Raw genomic sequence first — 15,000 nt, 5'->3', positions numbered from 1 at the left:
CGCACACCGGCCGACTGTACCTTACCTGTAACCCCTCCCCTCATTGAAACCAATAGTATCTGCTGCAGAGCCTCAGAGCTCCAATAGTGTATCTGCAGAGCCGCAGAGCCAGGAACAAGTCAGACACATTCTACAAATGTGTCTAATGTGAAATATATAAGCATATAAGCTAAACTAGATTTTAGGTCTGTGATGAAAAAGGGCCTCGCGGGAAGGGGGGCCTCGCAAAAAAAAAATTATAATTTTTTTATTTTATTTTTTTTGTGAGGCCCCCCTTCCCGCGAGGCCCTGTGCGACCGCACTGCTCGCACACCCCCTGCTGCGGCCCTGCACACACACACACACTAGGGCTGTCTTAAATATGTCGAAGCTTCGTTCGATGGGCATGGGATTCGAATATGAAAATAAAATTGGAATATATAGAAATCTTTTATAAAGCCTCAAATGACGGCTTACAATATTTCATGAAAGCAAAGTGTTTCGTTTGTCTAAGATTTAAAAAGGTTTAAACTTTACAGCACTGACACAGTTGAACAAAGTGCTGTACAAGTCCCACAACATAAAAATAAAAAATTGTTATATTTTTTTTATAATTATAATTATTTATTTTTTTATCTCGAAGCTTCGAATTAAAATCGAATCTCGGCCCCGAAGCTTCGATTTCCAAAGAAAACACATGCACGCACATGCACGCACACACACACATGCATGCAGGCACACCCACCAACCCGAATAGTGTAGACACACATACACCACACACACACAAACACACACACAGCCTGTCATCTGTATAACACCCACCAACAGGGCATAGAGCGGTTTGACTGAGGTCTCCCCTTGACCTGTTAATCTGGTGTGTTTGTCATTCCTGTCCTGTGATCCACAGACACACACACACACACACACACACACCGTGAGAAGGAGAGATGGAGAAAGAGAGAGAGAGAGAGAGGATTTATGTTAGCCTTATCTTTTGTACCTTTATTTATGTGTCTTCTATCTCCCTATTCCCAGCCTGGGAACATGGGAGAGGGCCAGGTTATGTATGTATGTGTGTGTGTGTGTGGCGTGCGTGCGTGCGTGTGTGTGTGTGTGTGGGAACTGTTTGTTTGGGTGTGTCAGTGCTTATGTTTATTTATGTTTTTGTGTGTGTGTACACTATGGAGATATGTGTGCATGTGTGTGGGTGTGGTTAAACTGTGTGTGTGCGTGCTTACACTCTGTATGTGTATATCTGAGTGTGATTACACTATGTATATACGTGTGCCTGTATTTGTGTCTATGCATGTGTGTGTGTGTGTGTGTGTGCCTGTGTTTGTGTCTATGCATGTGTGTGTGTGTGTGTGTGTGTGCCTGTGTTTGTGTCTATGTGTGTGTGTGTGTCTATGTGTGTGTGTGTGTGTGTGTGTGTGTGTGTGTGTGTGTGTGTGTGTGTGTGTGTGTGTGTGTGTGTGTGTGTGTGTGTGCGTGCGTGTGTGTCAGTATCAGGAGGTCAGGTATTCAGTGTAACAGGGCTGTAGAGTGGGAGATAGAGAGCAGACTGAGACAGATAGACAATAGGCCTCCTGTATGGATATAGAGGTCACTCTGTTCTCTGTGATACTGCAATCACCACTTTCCCAATCAACCTGTCTCTATGTGGTTTTTATGGGCTATTTGACCTCAGCGGAGGGGGGGGCCTAATATGGGCCTGTAGGAGATAAAATAAACCTCAACTGACTTTAAGAGAATAATGATATTGGGCACTCTAGGCCAGTGGTTCTCCATAGGTCCAGCATAGTTTATCATTTTACCATAAGTTAGCCCAGTGAGAGAATGCATAGGTTTTTCATCCACTGTGATCTCCTCAACTACAGTTATGGAATTCTGGACTAAGTCGTGTCGAACAACCAATCTTCTCAGATGTTCATTCATATTTGATTGGAAACTGTAAAAAAAAATATAAAAATAAACGTTATATCAATGAGAATACTAGGGCACTGTTCCCTGTCACCAACAATACCTAAGCCTCTGTTCATGATCTCTTAGATAATTTAAATTCTAAAATTGTAAATGTTATCGATGTCGTTGCACCTGTTGGGGTGACATCAACTTCTGTTGAGAAAAACTGAACTCTACATTCACCATGACATCCACAGAGAGAGAGCCTGTGTTCCTACAATCTGGAATTGAAAAGTACAAGACAATCATCAACAAAAACATTAATAATGCACGCACTTCATTGTTGATAGGCTGGATAACTCCCCCGCCACAAATATCCCCTGAACTCCTATCCACTGATAAATGCTATGATTGTGCTTCATAAGGAAGCTGTACAACATCAACATGCTGCCATAATGCCCTGCCAACAAGCTCCCTTACAAATGTTTACAGCTGCTTTGCGCCTGATTTACTGCAAATTGTTAACAGCTCCCTCATATCAGGCATTTTTCCAAAGGCTTTTAAAACCACAGTTATTAAGCCTCTACTAAACAAGTGTAGCCTGGATGCTTCTGTAATTAACAACTACAGACTCATATCAAGTCCACCCTTTATAGGTAAAATAATCAACCAACAAGGTAACAACAGTTTAACTTCAAATAGTTTCTTAGACATATTCGAAATGGCTCTTATTAATAATGACATTCACATGTAACTTCTTCAAGTGCTGCTTTTGACAATTTTGTTTACATTGGCAACTGCATATCTGAGTGGACTAGAATGACGTGTGGGGTACCTCAAGGTTCAATTCTGGGAATTATGTTCTTCAATCTGTATGTGCTCCCACTCACTGTGTATGTGCGTTCACCAAATACATGACTGGATGTGCCAAAATGGTTGTCTTTGTGTTACTCTCGATTCAGATCTCAATGAAGAAAGTCTATAACAAAATTGGCCTATTATCATCTTAAAAATATAGCAATAATTATACGATACATGTCCAAACAAGAAAGAAAAACAAATTCATACTTTTACCTCCAGTAGGTTAGACTACTGTAATGGTCTTTTCTCAGGCATTCCCAAAAAAAGCACATTCAGCTCAGAATGGTGCAGCTAGAGGGCTAACAAAGACTAAGATAGCTGAAAATATGACACCAGTTCTCATGTCTCTGTATTGAACACTAGGACAGCTGGGCTAGTCATATGAATAATCTGAATACAATTTTAGAATTCCAATAACTTGGAAATCCCAAAAAGATACAACTTTCCCCCCAAACAAGTGTTATTTAAACATCTGCAATGTTATTATTTCCAAAATAAAGTATACAGAAAAAAGTTAGATGCTGTTTAGCCCTCAACTGGATTGGTTTTCAGTTACATAACCGCCTCTCCCCCGCCGCTGTCCTCATTCACTCATTCACTCAGAGGATGACTGATGTGCTGTTAGTGTCAAATCAACTGAGCCAGTGTTTCTTGATTGCCCAATGTGTGGCTTTTGTCCCTTGACAAAAGGTTTGCACATTTTCCCTGGGATAAAACAATACAAAGTTAATGTGATGTATTAGTAGGTTACAGCTGTTTGCGCCACCCATCCCTGTCTCTCCATCTGTCCTCTCCTCCCCCCCATGCCAGCACTGAGAGCACACCTTCACTGACTATCATTTATCTGTTCAAAAGCTTGTCATGGTATGACACATACAAATGGAGATATTGAGTGACTCTTTCCCCCCTCTTACCCAGACACACATTGTTTAAAAAATGATTGCTCCAAATCAAGAACAAAATAATAACTGTATCTTTTGATGGCAGACATGATGGTCGTGTCAGTTTAACCATCAGATACGGGGAAACTATGCAACTATGCGCTCCTCATTTATGAAAAATAGCCCACACATATTTAGGCTATTTATCATTCTTATGTGAGGAATTTGTTAGACAATATACTTTAGAAACAAAATATTGAACATAGGCCCATTTAAATTTGTAGGAGAGACTGAGCATATTTCTCAAATATGTGAAATGAGCAAATGCATTTCAGTCCAGCCTTTTTTATTTAAACTATGCATATACAGTAAGCATCATGCCTAGATCTTTTCTACTCAGAAAACCACACAAATAGTATGGGCAGCCTACATCTATTTGATTATACAGGCTAGGGCTGGGCGATATGGCCAAAAACGCTATCGCGATAAAATTATAAAATTATTTTCATATAACTCGATATCGATAATTATCGTCGATATAATGTCTGTCAATTTTAATTAACTTCTTATGCCCGGCGCCGATGGACGGGCTATTAATAGACTTGTTTTGCTGCTGCGAATGTCTCGAGTTGATGTCGTCATCAGTCCGCGCACGTTAGCAGTTAGCCAGAGCAAGCGGAGTATCTCATGACAATGTACTAAATATGACCCTAAAATACTCTGTTCCGCCCCAATACATTGCAACAACGTCCACCGTATACCCCACACTACTATAACAGTTACCCTCAGAATTCAAAACACACACCAACTCGGCAGGTAAACTGTAAAATAGCGCCGTGCAAGCTAATTATCCTAGCCAGCCTCGTTTCCAAGTGGTGTATTCCATGACAATGTACTAAATATGACCATAAAATACTCTGTTCCGCCCCAATACATTGCAAAGACGTCCACCGTATACCCCACACTACTATAACAGTTACCCTCAGAATTCAAAACACACACCAACTCGGCAGGTAAACTGTAAAATAGCGCCGTGCAAGCTAATTATCCTAGCCAGCCTCGTTTCCAAGCGGTGTATTCCATGACAATGTACTAAATATGACCATAAAATACTCTGTTCCGCCCCAATACATTGCAACGACGTCCACCGTATACCCCACACTACTATAACAGTTACCCTCAGAATTCAAAACACACACCAACTCGGCAGGTAAACTGTAAAATAGCGCCGTGCAAGCTAATTATCCTAGCCAGCCTCGTTTCCAAGCGGTGTATTCCATGACAATGTACTAAATATGACCATAAAATACTCTGTTCCGCCCCAATACATTGCAACAACGTCCACCGTATACCCCACACTACTATAACTGTTACAAAGGGTCAGATTAAACCGAATATATATATATTTATTATGAAGAAATATGGAATACCAGAGAAGATTGTCCAGATAGTGAAAATATTCTATGAAGACTTCCAGTGTGCAGTAGAAGACCAAGGAGAAATATGCGAGTGGTTTAACATCAACAGCGGTGTCAAACAAGGATGCAACATGTCAGGTTTTTTATTCTTAATGATCATGGATTGGATAATGAGAAGAACAGTTGGACAAGGTGAGAATGGAATCAGATGGAAGTTGACATCAAAACTCGACGATCTGGATTTTGCAGATGATGTAGCATTACTCTCCTCTACCAAACACCAAATCCAGGAAAAAACGACAAGAATGGAGAGAAAAGCCAGACGAGTGGGACTCAAGATTAACACCGGAAAGACAAAAACCATGAGAATTAATGCAAGAAACCATGACAAAATCAACATCAACGACGAAGAGATTGAGGATGTAGACCAATTCACATACTTGGGAGCCACCATCTGTAAAGAGGGAGGGGGTATGAAAGACCTAAAGAACAGACTATCCAAAGCAAGAGGTGCATTCATCAAACTCAAAAAGATCTGGCACTCCAACAGCATCTCAAGAAGAACAAAGCTGAGATTGTACAAAACACTGGTTGTGCCAGTCCTACTGTATGGATGTGAAACATGGAAGATGAACAAGGGAGACAACAAATCAGTCGACGTGTTCCATAACAGATGCCTCAGAAGAATCCTCAAAATCCAGTGGCAAGACCGCATCAGCACCGTAGAGCTACTAGAAAGAGCCGACATGAAGCCGTTGAGAAAGGAAGTGAAGTGGCGAAGATGGAAGATGATAGGACACATACTGAGGCAAGACCACAACAACGACTGCAACATATCAATGACTTGGGCACCAGAAGGGAAAAGAAGAAAAGGAAGACCAAAGACTACCTGGAGACGCACAGTAGAGAAAGAAAGAAAAGAGGCAGGGTGGAGCTCATGGCCTGAAGCAAGAACAATGGCAGCTGACCGAGAGAAGTGGAAAAGCTCTGTGAAGGCCTTATGTGCCACTAGGCACGAAGTGGATAGGTAAAGGTAACAGGTATATTTATTGCTTGAGATCCCTTGTATAATATTTGTATATCGTTTGATATCCCTTGTATATTCTTTGTATATATACACGGAATATCCCTTTACCTAGGTACAAACCAGACCATAATATTCGCTCTCCTATTGGACAGCGACCCCTAGGCGCCAACGGCCATACCCCCAATGGCAAGTTCAAAGCCACCGCCAAGGCATGTCTCAACATGTCCAGGTTTGCGCAGTAATACGAGACAGAACTGAGGTTGGCACTAGATTATTCACCTTACGTATAAATACGTCGCAGGTGGATACAGCAGTACTGAGTATCCTAAAAGTTGAAGCCTTCACCACGATACAACGTGCCGTGAAGTGGGCCTCTTTGCCCCTGAATAGAGCCTTGATAACCGCATGCGAATATATAGCTAAAGTGTCAGAGTTTAACGGCGTATCGTCGAGTTCGACTTATTCTATTGTGAAGTAATAGTCTATTATTTATAGTGTATCGTGCGGCTACCGTTCTCCGTGACCAGCATTACCACCGGTTCGTCGTACCTATAGCTAATGCACTTATCCAGGCTGGGCGGCCTAAACTCGCGCCACCACCCGAGGAGTCCTAGACGAGAACCGTTGGATATGTACACCGGAGAACCTACACCGGCGAATGCAGAGCCTTTTCCGGCTGGATTATATTGCTTTGGTACTGTGGCTGCTGGAGCAGAGAACCGTCTACCCCACTGCTGTGTGGGATCTACCCCTGTGAGGAGCACCCTCGAGCCCGCCTCTAGGACCACAGAGGCTGGCTAGCTTTCATCCATGCTGTCGTGCATACTGGATTATAGCTGCTGCTTTGTCTGCCGATCAGGAGAGTACATGCATCGACTCCCGTAGCTGGAGCTTCTTTATTCCTCGTTGACCCAGACTTTGCACCCGAACATTCCTCTACCCTGCTGGCTTACAACCGGAGGGAACCCCCTAGTGTCTCCAGCTGACTACGAGTGTGCCTTATGTAATTACTATGCTACAGGTGGCGTCAGTTATACCCATCTTACTATTCTCATGGACTTACGCTCTTGACCTACTTTAAGTGTTCTTCGCCTTACAAGCGCAATTATAATTCTCAATCTGTAACCTACCGTTGCTGCTCTAATAATAATAAATCCCTCTAACTAGAACTTTCTTTGTCATTGCCGTATTCTTGTGTGGGTGTTCATCAGATATATCAAACAGCATTTTTCTACCTCAAGATCTCGAGCCGTTTTGAGGCTGGGCTCCTAAACCACTGTGTGGCCTGGTGGCATCTGCCACATTATCATGCAGCTGAGTCTATCTGACATCACAAATCAGCACATTTTCAGATGACTCAGTTCAGTGAGGGTGAATATTGTGAGAGGAGAATTGGAAGAATGCGCCAATATGAGAATTAGAGACATAGATCATATTAATATAAGTCCACATAGCTAGGAAACAATGCTAAACACTGAAAAAAGACCATTATAAGATAGTTCCCCTTTAAATTTAAATTCTTTAGTTAAAAACGAAGGTTCGAACGTCGAAGAACCCTGACGAAGTTTGAATCCCAAAAACAGGCTTCGGGGACAGCCTTACCAAACATATTTATATTATTCAAATGGAACTCAAACATGTTCCGTTGTGATGTCACAGTATGATGATGTCATAATAGAACATTCTAGAACATTTGTGATTTCACAGTATGATGTCATAATATACATTCTAGAACATTTGTGATGTCATAGTATGATGTCATAATAGAACATTCTAGAACATTTGTGATGTCACAGTATGATGTCATAATAGAACATTCTAGAACATTTGTGATGTCACAGTATGATGTCATAATAGCACAGATCTCATTGTGGTGGAAAGGACCTTGCCGACCGTTTTGCTGTGGAAAGGACCTTGCCGACCGTTTTGCTGTGGAAAGGACCGTTTTGCTGTGGAAAGATCTATGGATACAGGGAGTAGGAAGAGAGTCAGGTCACCAGAGGGGGAAGGGGGGGTTAAAATTGGCAAAATGGGTAGCAGTGAAGAGTTTGAGGTCTTGGTGAGATTCAAAATTAATGCAGGTGCGGCCGCACTGCATCCATTAAAGCTAGAAAAAAGTTTGGATGATCAGATAGGACCAGGATATGAGACAAAAACATTGTCAAACGGCGTGCTGAGAGTATGCTGCAAGGATTCAGTACAGTTTAAAGCAGCTGGGAAGTTGACAACGGTGATGAAGATAGGGGTGGAGACAATTATCCCTGGAGAGACAGCAGGGGCTAAAAGGAGTCATTTACGGGGTTTGCGGTGAGTTGACCGAGGAGGACATTAAGGGTCATATCAAGGGAGGAATTGTCAGTGGTGTCTATAGATTCAAGGCAAGGGAGGGGAGCTCAGGAGCGCCAGTAGTGGTAACATTTGCAGACGCAGTGTTACCAGTCAGGGTGTATATAGGGAGCATGTCGTACGCCGTGAGAGAGTATGTAAGGCCACCGCTGCGCTGCTATAAGTGCCAGAAGTTCGGGCATATTGCAGGGGCTTGCAGGGCGAAACAGAGGTGTGCGAAGTGTGGCGAGGGTCATGAGATCAAGGAGTGCAATGCAGAGGTTCCCAAATGCTGTAACTGTGGAGGGGAACACCATGTAGCGTTTCGTGGGTGTGCATATGTTGCTCAGGCCAAGGAAGTGCAATCTGTGAGGGATCAGTACAAGGTGTCATATGCCGAGGCAGTTAAGTCAGTTGCGACTGCGAAAGAGAAGGAAAGGAGACAGGGGGTGAACAGGGTGCAGCAGGGGAGTCAGCAATCTGCTCCAACTCTGCCAGCCGCGCCTCCTATTATTTCCGATGCGTCTCGGTCTGGACCTGGTCTGCCAGCCGCGTCTCAGGATGAGGTGATGATAATGACCAAGACAGCGTTTCTGGCTTTCATGGTAGAGGTGGTGGCGGGAGTGAAGGGCAGTGAATCAAAGTCTAACGTCTGTAAAAGGGTGGCTAATGCAGCTGAGAGGTTTTTGGGGGTAGGGATAAGGGGAGAAGAAATCCATACTGTACTGAAGGAGAGTGGGGTGCTGGGTGAGGGTGGGCAGCGGCCGGGCAAGGGTGCTGCACTGGGGGCAAAGGGGAAGGAGAAGAAAAGTGGGGTTGAATGGCAGATATGCAGGAGTGGAGGGGCAAAGGAGAGGGAGAAGAAGGAGAATGAGAAGAAAAGTGGGGGTGAACAGTCGTGTGCACTAGGGGCAAAGGAGAATGGGAAGATAAGTGGGCAGATAGGCAGGGGGAGGACGACAGACAGGGAGAGTGAGGGGGACAGCAGTATGGAGGAAGAAGAAAGTGGATTAGATCACTGATGTTCTGTATTCTTCAGTGGAATGCCCGGAGCCTGATCGCTAATGGACAGGAGTTAAAAAGATTTGTGGAGGAAGTCATAGTGAAACCTGAGTTAATTTGCATTCAGGAGACGTGGCTGAAACCTTGCCTTGAGTTTGTTATTCCAGGATATGAGTGTTTAAGAAAAGACAGAGTTGGTAGAAGAGGCGGAGGGTGTGCAACTTTCGTTAGAGAAGGGATCCAGTATAGGGCATTGGACATAACATCTAACCTTGAGTGTGTGGCAGTGGAAGTTTGGAGTAATCAGAGCCATAGTCCCATAACGGTGCTTAATTTATATAATCCGTGTAAACAACTTATTTTGCCTGAATTTGATGAAATTATGCAGAAGGTGAGATGTCCAGTTATATGGGTCGGTGATTTTAATGCTCGTAACCCATTGTGGGGAAGCAATAGTAAGGACAGTAATGGAGTCGTGGTTGAGGAGATCCTGGATAAGCATGAGCTAGTTATGATAAATGATGATAGACCGACTAGGTTTGATGTCACAAGGAATACTTGCAGTCACATAGATTTGTGTTTTGCCTCCTCGGGTTTGGCTAGGGTTGGAGAGTGGGAAGCGCTGGATAGTAATACTATGGGAAGCGACCACTGTCCTATTCTGTGCAAATTTGGAAGGGATCTGATAATAGAAATCGAGGAGAGGGTGCCCAGGTATAATTTTTCGAAAGCTAATTGGGAAGAGTTCTTGGAGGCGGCCCGAAAGTGGGTAGGAGAGATTGACTCTGAGGGGAGTGTAGACGAGTGGAATGCTTCTCTTAGTGAGATGATACATAGGGCAGCGCAGGGCACAATCCCTATGAAGGAGGAACCCAGAGCTAGAAGGATGGTTCCCTGGTGGAATAAAGAATGTGACGTAGCTGTAAGGAATAGGAATAAAGCATACAAGAGGGTGAGACGGTATCCAGGGTTGTGCCAGTCAGTAGAATATAAGAGGTTAAGGGGAGTAGCACGAAGAGTTATTAAAGATGCTAAAAAGAGTAGTTGGAGGAAGTTCTGTGAAACACTAGGCCCTGAGACTTCTGTGAGGCAGATGTGGGCAGTCGTACACAGAATGGCTGGAATATATAAAAAAAGCTCGATTCCAGTGATTCAGAAGGGGGGGTAGAAGCAGTAACCAATAAAGAGAAGGCAGACATGCTGGTGGAGGCATTTCAGGCAGTGCATAACTCTGGGAGTCTGGGGGAGGAGAGAGGGAGAAAGAGGTCTGAACTGCTATCGCAGAATGAGTGGAAGTTGAGAAGAAGCTCAGAAAATAATAATCAGATTAATTTGTACTTTACAATGAAAGAGTTAGGGGATGCTATCCAGGCTGGTGCAAATACGACGCCTGGCAGAGATGGATTATCCTATGAATTATTTAAGAATTTGGACGAATTTGTAATGATTGAAATACTGGGTTTGTTTAATAATGTGTGGCTAGAAGGCTGCTTGCCAAAGGAGTGGAAGCATGCCGTCATCATTCCTATTTTGAAGCCAGGTAAAGTAGCGGCTGACCCAGGGTCTTACCGACCCATAGCCTTGACGTCTGTATTGTGTAAAATTATGGAAAGGATGATTACTAATAGATTAGTTTACTTTTTAGAAAGTAAGGATCTTTATGTTGGGTATCAGAATGGGTTTAGAAATGGCAGGTCTACAATGGAATCAGTAGCTGTTCTAGACCAGGACATTAGACAGGCTTTTGACAATAAGGAAGTAGTGATAAGTGTATTTTTGGATATTGAGAAGGCGTATGACTCTTTGTGGAAAGAGGGGCTGCTTTTGAAATTGTATGACCTAGGAGTTAGAGGGAGATTGTTTAATTAGATAAAGGATTTTCTATTAGACAGGACGATCCAAGTACGTGTGGGGGGGCAAACCTCAAAAACTGTAAAAATAGAAAATGGCACCCCGCAAGGAAGCGTGATTAGTCCGGTCCTCTTCGATGTGATGATTAATGACATTTTTGGGCAAATTGGAAAAGGATATGGGTTGTCTTTATTTGCGGACGATGGGGCCATATGGAAAAGAGGGAAGAATGTTGAGTATTGTTTAAAGCAGGTACAAAGAGCTCTGGGGGATGTAGAGGAATGGGGAGTCAAGTGGGGTTTTAAAATATCCGCCTCTAAGTCTAATTATATGATTTTTGGTTTTAGAAAGAGGGTGCCTAGGGGAAGGCTGGTTATGTATGGATCTCCCTTAGAGAGAGTAAAGGTGTTTAAATTTTTGGGAGTTCGGTTTGACGAAAGATTGAATTGGGCTGTTCATATAGAGAAAATCCTGGCAAAGTGTGAAAGAATAGTGAATGTGCTGAGAAGTTTGGCTGGGAGTGGGTGGGGAGCGGATAGAGAGACCACGTGCATGATATACCAGGCGATGATCAGGTCAACAATTGATTATGGTTGTTATGTGTACGGCTCTGCGGCCAAGTCTAATTTGCGAAAGCTGGATGTGCTTCAGTGCAAGGCTTTGAGAATCTGCTGTGGAGCTTTTAAGACCACCCCTGCTTCAGCACTATTGGTGGAAATGGGGGAGTTGCCCCTAAACCTGAGGAGAGTAAAGTTAGGGCTACAGTACTGGGCAAAATTGAGTGGGACAAGTCTGTCCTTCCCAGCTAGGTGTTTACTTTCAGGAGATGGGGATAAGTATAAACCTTTTTTGGCCAGTATTGATCAGTGGGCCAGGAAGTTGAGACTGCATCAGGGGGGAGTGGCGGAGCACACTCGGTGGCTATCAGTGCCATTTTGGCTATTGCCTGATCGAGTCATTGAACTTAGGTTCTTGAAGGAGGAGGATAAGGGCGAGATTGTGGAGGAAATAGAGAGGTTCCTTCTGGAATCAGGGGCTCTGGAGGTGTACACTGATGGCTCTGTGGATCCTGAAAGTGGGAGGGCAGGATTTGGGTGGTGGGTGCCTTGGTTAGGGATCGGTAAGGGACAAAGAATATCCGATGGCAGCTCAGTATTTGTGACAGAGTTGCTTGCCATCCTCTGGGCATTGTGGTGGGTGGAGGAAGTGGGACCAAGCCAGGTGATTATATGCTCTGACTCGGCTGCTGCACTGATGGCTCTGAGTGCAGGTGGGTCTAAAGCTCGCCCTGATCTCATTCAGGAAATAATGTTGGTTTTATATAGGATTGCGAAGGCAGGCTGGTCAGTGGAGTTTTGTTGGGTCCCGGGACACGCTGGGATTGCGGGGAATGAGATGGCTGACTCCCTTGCCAAACAGAGCCTGGGAAGGGAGGAAGAGATAGGTATTTCAATGGGAAGAGTAGAACTCAGAGATAAGATAAAGAAAGGAGTTGAGGCTGAGTGGCAGGATGAGTGGGAAAGGGGGACCAAGGGAAGGCACTATTTCTCTCTGCAGCCTCGGGTCAAGATCAAGGTGGAGGGATATGGGTCAAGGAGTGATAGGGTGAAGATGTGTAGACTGAGGCTGGGGCACTGTGGGTTGAACAGTAGCTTGTTCATTGTGGGCAAACATCCAGATGGGGTGTGTGAATGTGGAGAGACTGAAACTGTCGGGCATGTCTTCCTAAAATGTGAAAGGTATAGGAAAGAGAGGGAAATCTTTTATAAAAGTCTGGTAGAGCTGGGAGTATCTTCCTTCTCTCTTAAATCATTCTTTGGCATGGATAATGAGAACCACCAGTTGATCACAGAGGCAGTGCTGACATTTCTGCATGCTTCAGAGTTGTACCAGAGGATATAGCGTTAGTGTATGTATTAGTATTGGACAGGCAAGAGGAGCAGAGAAGAAGGAGAAAGTGTGAGTTGAAGAGGCCTAAAGATGGAACACCACTAGTGTAGTATAAGAAATGAGGAGGGAAGAAATACGCCAAGAAAGAAGAAGAAGAAGAAGAAGAAGAAGAAGAAGAGATCATCAAAAGAAGTGCGGAGGGCAGTAATACGCCACGATGCGTCTACTCTGCCGGAAATTCAAAAGAAGAAGAAGAAGAAGAATATCTCAGATAGGGAGGAGAAATTAGGTATTGTGGCCTTCGTGGCAGGGGTAGTTACTGGTATGGCAGAGGCTAAGGGTAGAACAGAGATGGTGAAGATGATTGTTAGGATAGCGGTTCAACATCTGGGATTGGAAGGTCTGGACTGGAAGGAGGTGTGTAATGAATTGGCTGAGGGGGCTGCGAGGGACAAGGCTGCGAGGGACAAAGCAGCCCAGGATAAGATAGCAGGGGGCAAGGAGGGTCCCGCGGAGGGGGGCTCAGGCAGGAAGTAGCAGCAGTAGCTGCACTCCAATGGACAATGTAGTTGATGACGGGGTCCAGTAGAAGAAGAAAAAGAAGGTGAAGAAGGAGAAGAAGGAGAAGAAGAAGAGCCCATAAAAAGAATTGCGGAGGGCAGTAATACGCCACGATGCGTCTACTCTGCCGGAAATTCAAATAAGAAGAAGAAGAAGAAGAAGAAGAAGAAGAAGAAGAATATCTCAGATCTCAGTAGACAAGTGAATATATCACTTGTTGTTTCCGGCTACTTGTCTGTAAGCTTGAATATATACTGTATTTTGCACATTTTGAAACAGGACTGAAGATATCAACTGTTAAACAACATAGATTGAAACCTGCATTTCTCAAACATGTTTAGCCGTGGAAAGATGCCACTGGATGTATGTCAAGTCAACAACATCTGGGACCTTCTCAAGAATGGCATCCAGGAGATCCAGAGGAAGAGCAACAGCGGGCTGAACTTGGAGGAGCTGTACAGGAACGCCTACACCATGGTGCTACACAAGCACGGCGAGAAGCTCTACACGGGCCTGCGGGAGGTGGTCACCGAGCACCTCATCAACAAAGTACGAGAAGATGTCCTCAACTCTCTAAACAATAACTTTCTCCAAACACTGAATCAAGCCTGGATCGACCATCAGGCTGCCATGGTGAAGATCAGAGATATCCTCGGGTACATGGACTGTAGCTATGTGCAGCAGAACAACGTGGATAACGTCGACAACCTGGGCCTCATCATCTTCCGGGACCAGGTGGTGCAATACGGCTGCATCCGGGACCACCTCCGACAGACCCTGCTGGACATGGACGCCTGCGAGAGGAAGGGAGAGGTGGTGGATAGGGGAGCGATCAAGAACGCCTGCCAGATGCTCATGATCCTGGGCCCGGAGGGCAGGTCGGTCTACGAGGGCCCCTTCCTTGAGATGTCGGCCGAATTCTTCCAGATGGCTTTAACAGTCCTTAAAGCTTGAAATTCTCCCCCCTGTTACAGAGTTTAAAACCTTTATCTCCAACCTTTGTCAATCAAGTTGTACATGTTTTAATTTATTTGTCATCCTTGCTTTTTGTTCTATTATGACATCATACTGTGACATCACAAATGTTCTAGAATGTTCTATTATGACATCATACTGGGACATCACAAATGTTCTAGAATGTTCTATTATGACATCATACTGTGACATCACAAATGTTCTAGATTGTTCTATTATGACATCATACTGTGACATCACAAATGTTCTAGAATGTTTTATTATGACATCATACTGTGACATCACAAATGTTCTAGAATGTTCTATTATGACATACTGTGACATCACA

Source organism: Notolepis coatsorum (genome assembly GCF_963971535.1).
Source record: "Notolepis coatsorum genome assembly, chromosome: 3".
Lineage (NCBI taxonomy): Eukaryota > Metazoa > Chordata > Actinopteri > Aulopiformes > Paralepididae > Notolepis > Notolepis coatsorum.
This window is presented reverse-complemented; position numbering follows the sequence as displayed.